The following is a 10,480-nucleotide window of genomic DNA, read 5'->3' as shown; positions in this document are numbered from 1 at the left end:
TGGTTAAAACAACAAATGTTTTGAGATATATGTAGATACATTAACACAATAAATCTTGAAATAGTTCACTAAATGGCAGCTACTATTAAACTAGGAAAATGCACCTTGATTCCACCTCTCTCATGCCACAATCCCAAGCATTGCTGAAGCTGAGTTCAGTGCATCTGCTTTGTGTTCCCAGAGCACCTTTTGCTTACCCCACTGCACCACTTTTCACATTGTATTGTAATTGTTGACAGCTCTGTCTCCTCACTAGACTATGACTTCCTTCTTATAATATTTTATCACTATAGCTGTTTCCATAAAGTATGTGTCTTCAGTTGGGAAGGATCTACTATATTTCCTCATTATTTGCATTAAATAAGTCTGTTGGTATTAGAAGGAGCCCTGGTGGTGTCCTGATTAAGTGTTCAGCTGCTAACAGAAAGGTCTGGGAGGAGGAGGGCAGCGATATGACAGTCTGCTTCTATAAAGATTAAAAAAAAATTACAGCCTTGGAAACCCTATGAGGCAGTTCTACAGTGTCTTAAGGGTTGCCATGAGTCAGAACCTACTCAATGGCAATCTTTTTTTGTTTTTTGTTTTTTTTAACTTATCACTCAGGAGCCTTGGTAGTGCAGTGGTTAAGTGCTTGGCTGCTAACTGAAAGGCTGGTGGTTCAGACCCACCAGCCGTTCCATAACAGAAAGATGTGCAAGTCTGCTTCCGTAAAGATAAAAAAAAATTTTTTTTTTAATCTTACAGCCTTGAAAATCTTACGGGGCAGCTCCGCTCTGTCCTATACGGTTGCTGTGAGTTGGAATCGACTTGACAGCAACGGTAGTGGTGTCACTGGGATGGAGGGGGCGGTGCGGACCACGCCCGGTGACACTGTGGGGGGGGCGGGGCGACACAAAAATGTGTGTAAAATCTTTGTGCAGTGTTTCAGCATAAATTTATTATTTTTTATAAAAATATCCCTCCAGAGCGGGCTGACTCATTAGGGGGAGAGTAAGTGGGAGTATGGAGTAAGGTGTATATAAGCTTATATGTGACAGACTGACTTGACTTGTAAACTTTCACTTAAAGCACAATAAATATTATTTAAAAAAAAAAAAAAACCTCCAGTTAGCTATAACATCACAAACATTTTTTGTAAGCCCAGCTTACATGTGTCAATATATCTACAAGGCTAAAACTCCATGCTGAGTTATTTTTCGAGTCTTCTAAGGCCTCTGGTCAGACCTGTCATTACACCCAACTACAACAGTACTTCGAGTCCTGCGGTTGCATCCGCCCGGGATACAAGCGTGCGCTGCTGTTTTTGTGGTTGCCGCTGTTTTTATGACTGCTGATTTTGCCAGATTTTCTGGTGTTTTAGCTACAATGTTGTGGTAGTTAGTGTTTGTGAACCTATATCAATAGCTTTCTTGAGAATGAAGTAGTTAACTAAAAGAAAAGGAGAAAAATTTTTTAAAAGTTCTCTGCTCAGTTACTAACAATGTTGTAACTAATAATGTAATTCATAGTAGAAAGATTTTACAAAACAATTTTGTTGTTTCACATAATCTAAGAAATATTACATTTATGCAGTTTACAACTATATTTAATATGTATTATTCTATGATTAAAATTGATAATAAACTTACATGTGTATCCATGGGGGGGGTGACACCATGAGTTACCGCACTGGATGACACCAGCCCTAGTGACGCTATAGGACAACAGGTTTGGTTTTTTGGTTTGGTAACATATCACTCGGAGTCCTGGTGGTGCAGTGGTAAAGAGCTCAGCTGCTAACCAGAATGTGGACAGTTCGAATCCACCAGCCTCTCCTTGGAAATACCGTGGGGTAGCTATGGGTTGCTACGAATCAGGATCAACCTGACAGCACCAGGTTTGGTTTTTGGAACATATTGCTAAATTAAGTACATATTGAATGAGTAAATATATATGTATACACACATATATATGTGTAAATATATATACCTCTTTTTAATCACCAACCCAGAATAGATGTCCTTTAGTTATCTACCAGAGACCACAGTTGAACCTGACTTTAATCTAGATTTTTTAAAATCTAGATGAAACCACTGATATTTGAGATGTGTTGCCTAAACACTACACTACCATCAATATCTACAGATTTGGTGAGTTCTACGTCAAATTCAGCTCTCAACAGAAATGCCTTTATTGGATTATAATGACATATACCCTAAACTATTATTATTAAGAGTTGACAGAATAAAAAAATCCACGAGGCAAAAATTATTCATCCATTTTCTGTAAAATCACTATTAAAGACAATTGTCCAGTTTTCTAGAAAGTATGTTTCATGAGGGCAGAGACTTTACCAGTTTTGTTTAATATTTTATATGCAGTGCCGTAAACACACATGGTTGTTGTTGTCATCAATTTTCAACTCACAGCAACCCCATGTGACAAAGTAGAACCGCTCCATAGGGTTTCCTTGGCTGTAATCTTTATGGGTGCAGATTGCCAGGTCTTTCTCCCACAGAACTGCTGGGTGGGTTCAAACCGCCAGCGTTTTTGTTAGCAACCTAGTACTTAACTGTTGCACCACCAGCGTTTGGTAAACACACATAGTAAAAAAATGCCTAGATAAATACTTGATTTGTAGTGAAAGGATGAATTATAAAATTCAATGACCTTTATTTAAAGAGCTACACAATACATTCCTTTTTTTAAAGATTTACTATGGGGGAGAGGTTTGTCTTCCTAAGTAAACTAGTGTGCTTCTTTTTATCAAGCAATAAAAACTTGTTTTCTTTGGCTTTGTGTCCAGGGAGATCAAAGTGGGACCATTCCAAGAATATCTTAATTGGTCTCCCTTTGTCTCTCATCTTTTAAATCCAATACTTTTACACAGCACCAGAATTATTTTCCTGTAAACCACAGATCGGATCAGATGGATCCCATGCTCCCTTTTCATTCAAGCCCCAACCTATTGTTCCAATTTGGTTTGCATTTATAACCCTTTTACATGGCACCCTCTCCTGCCTGCCTTTACCCCCGCTGTCTGCCATGTTTCAACCTTGGGATTTTGTCATACCCTCAACTCTTTGTTTGTTCCCACCTCCAAGACATTTCTGATGTTATTTCCTCCACCTTACAACGGCCTGGTATCTCGTTATTCTAAGTAGAAGTGGGTCCCCTTAATTCCCAGATGAAAGACTTCGTCCTTTGAAATTACTTTGCTTGTGTTTGAATCAAAGCTGTTCTGTTTAAATGTCAGTTTCCTCATTGGTTTCCTACCTGATAGGGTTCTTACAAAGAGGCAGTAAGATTATCGATATAACTCGAAACCCAAATCCATTGCCGTTGAGTCAATTCTGACTCATAGCAACCCTATAGGACAGAGTAGAACTGCCCCATAGTGTTCCCAAGGAACGACTGGTGGATTCGAACTGCTAACCTTTTGGCTAGCAGCCTAACACTTAACCACTGCACCACCAGGGCTTCTATCAATGTAAATGTTCAATAAATATTAGCTGTTATTATTAAAATTTCTTCTATTTATCTGAAATGTATTTTTGACATTCTTTATACCTTAGCCTATGTACTTAAGTTATTTATGCCTTAAGACCCATTGTCATAGAGTGTAGTTCATTTTCACACTAACCCCTTCTCAAAAAATCCATGCCCTAGGCAGGCAGTTAACTTAAATTAGTTCTTTTTGTTACTCATCCAACATTTAACATTGTCTCAGTATGGTCCTTGCATTGTTTTATTCTCCAGACTAGTTTAGAGCAGGGACAGTTTTGCCTTCTGTGTGTCTGTAGGTGTCTCTGTTTTTAATACTTCTATAATTAATTTAAATTTGGTGTCTGCCAAATCCATTAAGCTACGGTTATACATATGCAAACAGAAAATACTCAATAAGTAGTAGCACTGTACATTTTGTCATTTAAATTTACACATATTACCTGATTTACGTCTCACCAAAATCCTATTAGGTAGTTAGTGGTGTCTCGGTTATAGGAAATTTATGGCTACCAAACAATCATAACCACTGCGCTGGCTTAACCCAGATAGCTATGATATTAGAAAAACACTTTGTAAGAAACCTTAATATTCTAAGATTTCTCTGAGTTTCTTCTTTTCTTCTATAACAAAGCCATTAGTTATCTCTTCCCTCAATATTGTTTCTGTTTTTATGACCCTAAGTGTGTCTGTGTTTCAGGAACCATGTCCTTTTACTGGGCAACTATTTTCTCAGAAATAACATCTGATTATAGCATCTGACACATGGCTGGGGACAGACACAATTTCAAACTTCTTTTATAAATCCCTTCTTTAGTTCTTTGTTGGTACAAGGAAAATGTATATGGAAGAAAACATAAAATCTTTTTTTTTAATTGCAGTTTTGTTTTTGTTTATTGTTTATTTTACTTTTGCTGTTGCTCTTGAGAATATACACAAAAAACACAAAATCTTAATGGTACCCTTATAATAGGAAACCCTTCTGATCATGGATATGACCATTTACAAATCTGAGTAGGTGTTGTGTTCCTCATGAACCCAGGAAACCAAAGAAGCAGATACGTAATCTTATTAAACACTGTATTTATCATAAAAAAAAAAAAAAAAGACATCATATAATATTTTTCTGTTTCAGGGATCTACAGAAAGTATACCCTTTCAGTTGAGAGAGGTTCCTATATTCCCGTATTTGTGTTAAATGTATCTTTCAGTATTACTTAGTTAACCAGTGCTGCTATAACAAAAATACCACAAGTAGGTGGCTTTAACCAACAGAATTTATTTTCTCACAGTCAGAAGGCCAGAAGCCTGAATTCAGAGGAAGGCTTTCTTTCTCTGTCCTGCTGGAAGAAAGTCCCTTGTCTCTTTTGAGCTTCTGTTCATTGGGCGATCTCCGTATGGTTTGGCAACTACCTCCCCCCATCTCTGTTTGCCTAATCTCGCTTCTTTTATATCTCGAAAGAGATTGACTCAAAACATACCCTACACTAAAGTAGAACTGCCCCAGTGAGTTTCCAGGGAGCAGCTAATGGATTTGAACTGCTGACCTTTTGGTTTGCTTCTTTTATATCTCGAAAGAGATTGACTCAAAACACACCCTACAGTAATAGCGCCTCATTAACATGAAAAGAAAACCCATTCCCAAACAGGATTATAACCACAGGTATGAGAAAAAGAGAAAAGAAAAAAAAAAAAAAAGCATGCGGTCAAGTTGATTCTAACTCATAGCCACCCTATAGGACAGAGTAGAATTGCCCCAGTGAGTTTCCAAGGAGCAGCTGATAGATTTGAACTGCTGACCTTTTGGTTAGCAGCAGAGCTTTTAACCCCAGGTATAGGGATTTTTTTTTTTTTATAGGGATTAGGATTGACAACATACATCTTGGGGGACACAATTTAATCCATAACAATTACCTAAAATCCTCATAAAGGTATAGGCATTGCCATCAAGTCAAGTCTGACTCATAGTGACCCTACGGGACAGAGCAGAACTGCTCCATAGGGTTTTCAATGCTACAATCTTTATGGAAATAGATTGCCACATCTTTCTCCCACCTCATAAAACTAGTCAACTTTAATTTGTCTTACATTACACAAAAAGATACTATAAATTATTCTGGATACATTCTAAATATATCCTGGATATATAAATATACCCTGGAAATTATTTATAAATCTCTAGTGAACAAATTCTTTAGAAAACTTTACAACCCATTCACTAAGATAAAAACAGGTTAATTCAATAATGTTCATGTCATTAGACATTCTTAGGCACCACAGTAAGATACCACACATATAATGACATTATTCTGTCCCACAGCTTGCAATCTAAAATTAGATAAACGCAGGCAAGCCAGATAAACACAGACAGCACATTTTTTAAAGACCAAAAAGAAACCGATGGGAAAGAAAAATGAGAGAATCAAAACGACAAAGGGAATTGACAAATATTCCGTTTTCTGCCTTTTATTTGTAGCCTAATTACTTCTATCAGACTATTTTAAAAAAAAAAAAAAAACTAGCAGGAAGCAATCATACTGTTAATAAAAGTCAGAGAGGGAAGTTGTCTTAGAGCCTCTGTAGAGTGTCAAAATTTTAGTGGAATCACCACCATACAGTGTCCTCAGCTTTGGAGGTCCAGAAACTCCTTTTGTCCGGCAATCTTTGCTTGCCCTTGCTTGCCTGACTTCGGGTACTAAAAGTTTACTACCTCGACACTCAGCACCGGAAACGAGAGCCCAGCCAGTAGGTTAGGAAATACTCCAACAATAGCCAGCGGAGTTTGAAAACAGCCTGCTGTGGCAGGCCATGCAGTCTAGAGGGGAACAATCCTAGGTGCCCCTGCGAACATTAGGTTGAGAGCTCCCTACCAGCCCCCTTTCTGTGTGGTCAGTCCACAAGCCTGGCCTTCTTCCTGAAACCTTCCTTCTGATCTGTTAGGCAGAAAAAAAAAAAAAAAAATCATTTCTAATGTGCCAGGCTTTATGTTAGCTAATAGGGATACAGATACATATGACACATGCCCTCTTTTGGGTCTTACAACTTATTTTGGGAGACAGTTCATAAACAGACTATTATATTTAATATAATAACTATAGTGGTGGAGGGGTGGTCAGGGAAAAGCCCAAAGGAAGGGTGTTTCACCAGTCTGGTTGTCAGGGAAGGATTACTGAAGGACAGGAGGAATAGTCTAACAGTTAGGAAGAGAACCAGGAAGCTGTAGCCCAGAAGTCTAGAAGCCAAGAGAGTGTGTTAAGAAATGGAGGAAAACAGAGTTAAATTCTGCAGAAGTCAAGAAAGATGGACCTGAAAACAGGTCCATTTGTCAAATAGGAGGGGATTTGTTGGTTTTACTCACAGGGCAGTTTAAGGCAGAGCTGGAGAAAGAAGTCATATTGTAGTGGGTTGAGGAATGAAGAAGATGACAAAGTGGAAACAAAAAAGCTGGCAATAAAAAGAGGGTGAATTAGGCAGGGATACATCATTAAGGAAGGGTTTTTCTTTTTTATCAGAAAGACAATATTCTATCTGAGAGAAAAAAGCTGGCTGGAGATAGAGGAAATGATTAATGGATCGAGGGAACGAGTTTTCAGTTCCAGTCCTAGATCCCACTGTTGTTTCCTGCCGGGTTATGACTCTTTCTCCTGATTCTGCTGGCTTACTCCCCTCAGGGACAGACTTTGCTTCTCAACCCCCTTGCACATATTCAACTGTATCTCCCAAATTATGACAATGGCATCCACTGAATGTCAAGAGCCACAGCTGCACAGAAGTCCTGAACCTGCTCCCTTTTCAAAGTATTTATTAATCTACAAAAAGTGGATATACCTTTTCAGTGACTAGCATGCTTCTGTCCACCACTCAGGGCATCCATTTCCTGTGTCAAGTTGCCCTGGAGGATGAACTTTTTACCCTTTCAGGACTGGTGGTATATATGGCTACCACTTATTTTTGTGCCTCTGCGGTTCATTGGGAAACTACTGTCCCACTGACAGTATGTGCTGCTGGCAGGCAAGGTCCTATATGATAGTTTGAAAGAGAAAAAACAGGCAGGTGCCACAAATTACTGTTTTTACAGGGCATGTGGTGGTATTGAATCATTGAATTTTTGTTAGGAAAAACAGGAATTTTGAAAATTTTTCTTTGGTACACATATGTACTTCTGGACTCTGGGGGTAGAATTTATGTTCACAAGGGGTACACATATGTACCTCTGGACTCTAAAGGTATGATTTGTGAAATGAGAACTAAAACAAAAACGGTATTACCTACCAAAAATTCAGACAACTCAATGATTCAGGATGCCCTCCACTACTGAAAACACATAGTATCAACAAAAAAATAAAAGGAAAAAATAACTGGATCACAAAAGGGTTAATTAGGCTTATCAAATGGGAGGATTGCTTGGTCAAAATGGATTCAGAACAAAGGGAAGTCTTTTGAGAATTATTTAATCCAGGCTGTAGTGAAACCTGAGGATAAAACCTCTCTAGTGACTGGAGATTTCAAATTCACCCTAGAGTCTTTGCCAAACTCTTGCTCTCTTACAAAGCTTTATAGACTTCAGACTATTTTCTTCAACTTTGTTATTTACAATTATGTTCTAGTGAGATCCAACAGAAACTGAACCTTCATCTTCCTCTACTAGAAGTGTATGAAAAATTCCCTGGATAAGCTCAATAAATATGTGTGGTTTTTGTAGTTTTTAACTCTCGTTGTGACAAAATTTCCCAGCTATTGGAAGTATCTCCCTTTATCCTTTTCTACCAAGTATACCCCTTCTCCGCTCAACGGCAGTGGGTTTTTTTTAATACCCCTTCTGTTGTGCCTGTCTGGTTTTTCATATTGTCTCTGCTCTATACATCATGTGCTCTTTTAAACTACAGTAACGGAATTTCCACCCTCTGATTTTTAAGAAGGAGCCCTGGTGGCGCAGTGGTTAAAAGATCAGCTGCTAACCAAAAGTCTGCAGTTTGAAACCACCGGCAGCTCCTTAGAAACCCTATGGGGGAGTTCTACTCTGTCCTATAGGGTTGGATTTTGACTATGTGTCAGAATCGACTTGGTGACAACGGCTTTGGTTTGTATTTTTAAGAAAACAATTTTAGAATGTAAGAGAAAATTGTCACAGTCTAATAAAATGCTGGAATTGGATGTTTATTGCACTGATTTTAATGCTTGTATTTATATGGTTACTAGAGAGCTTATCATAAGCCTCTTGAGGACAGGAATTTGTATGTCATCTATCTCCCTATACGTACAGATACATTACTCTCCATTTAGTAGGCATCTAATAGATTGAAGTGATTATTTAGTAATAAATGTGTCTTCCTAATGCAGTTCTAAGTTTTGTTCTTATACCCAATAAAGTACATGAGGTGACATGTTTTTTAAAAATAGTATCCTCCTCCTACTAAGACAGGGGCAAAACAGCACTTACGTGGGATTCTCCTAATTTAAATTTTTATTTAACACATGTGAAGTACCTAGCACACACTTGGTAATATAGTGGGCATGCATTAAGGTTTATCGAATTAAAGAATGAATTGGGCCATCATTTAATTTGAGACTGCTCCCTTAACAATAAAATGAAATTATTATTACTTACCCCACCTCCCACACAGGATTGCTGTCAGGAAAAAATGACAGGATGTTTATGCAAGTGCTTTAAAAACTGTAACGTTACATTACTACTTTAAAGTAGGAATTTGTATGTCGACTTAATGTCATCCTATAACTAATTTTTTTTTTATGGCTATCAATTTAGTATTCCTAATTCCTACTAAAGCCACAACTACACGAAGTTGTTTTAAACTCTTATAATACTGCGCTGTTTTAGCCTACTCCCAATTTTGCCTGGTAGCGGGTCTGTGGTGCCATGTAAGAGTGACTGAATGAAAATCTCATACTTCGGGAGAAACATTTTTCTCAAGTCCTGTTTGCTACCTCAAAGAAATGCTGTCAGGCAGAAAAAGCACAAATCAATGATTCCAACCTAGCACTGTAAGGTAATTAGTAGCCCTAACTCTCAAAAAAGGAAAGTGGACGAAGACCCCAAAACAGCTTTTCCAAATTAAAGCCACTTTGACCAGTAACTGTCCAGTGGAAAGACGGACAGTCCTGGGCTTGGGAACCAGAGGAGCAGGAACCCAAGGACCCTCTCTCCCCCATCCCCGCGCCATAGGAAGCACCGCGGGGCGAGGATGGGTGACCGACGCCTACGACGGTTGGGTCCCCGAGCGGGTGGCCAGGACCCTCGGCCAGTTAGGGTCAGCGAGCGCCGCGGCCGTTGAGGACTCCAGTTCCCAGGAGGCACCGCTTCTAGGGCCGGCGTGCGTGGCGGCGCTGCCCTCTGGGACTCGTAGTGCGGTCCGGGTAGGAGAAAGGAGGAGCACTCCTGGTTCCTCTTATGCACGTTTCGGACACTGGGTCTAGAAGGGATCACGCCAGGCCACCCGTGTCCGGCATCCTTCGGGGTCGGAGGGAAAGGGAGTTGGGCGGGTGGCGACGGGAAGAGGCCCCTGCGGCGACCGCCGCGCACGTGGGGGTGCTTAGCTCCAAGGAACCCGGAAGCTCCGTGCACCGCCCACTGCCGCGGTGACGGGTTAACGCTTCTCCAGGGCGGAGGTGGAGGCGGGTGTGTGGAAGGAGGGGCCATCTCACCAGATTCCGAGAACCGCCCGCGAGCTGGCCCTCCCCTCCCCCACGGGTCCTACGCAGCTAGAGCCCCGCCCCCCGGCCGCGGCGCTTGCGCAGAGACCCCGCCCCGCTCCTCCTCAGACCCACCCCCACACCCGCAGCAGCCGCCGCCGCCACCTTTCCCTTCCTCTGTGCTCTTTCCTCCTCCTGTTTTCTCTTCCCTCCTCCCCTTTGCCTTCTTTTCTCCTCCTCCTCCGGCGCTGACGCTCGCGTAGGGCCCTGGCGTCAGACGCGCGGGGGCGGGGCGAGTGCGGCGGGGGGTATAAGTAGAGGGTGCAGGAGGCGGTGCTTCCCCTTC

This window comes from Loxodonta africana, chromosome 14, assembly GCF_030014295.1.
Source record: "Loxodonta africana isolate mLoxAfr1 chromosome 14, mLoxAfr1.hap2, whole genome shotgun sequence".
Classification (NCBI taxonomy): Eukaryota; Metazoa; Chordata; class Mammalia; order Proboscidea; family Elephantidae; genus Loxodonta; species Loxodonta africana.
The sequence above is the reverse complement of the archived record's forward strand: the minus strand, read 5'-3'. Positions refer to the sequence as shown.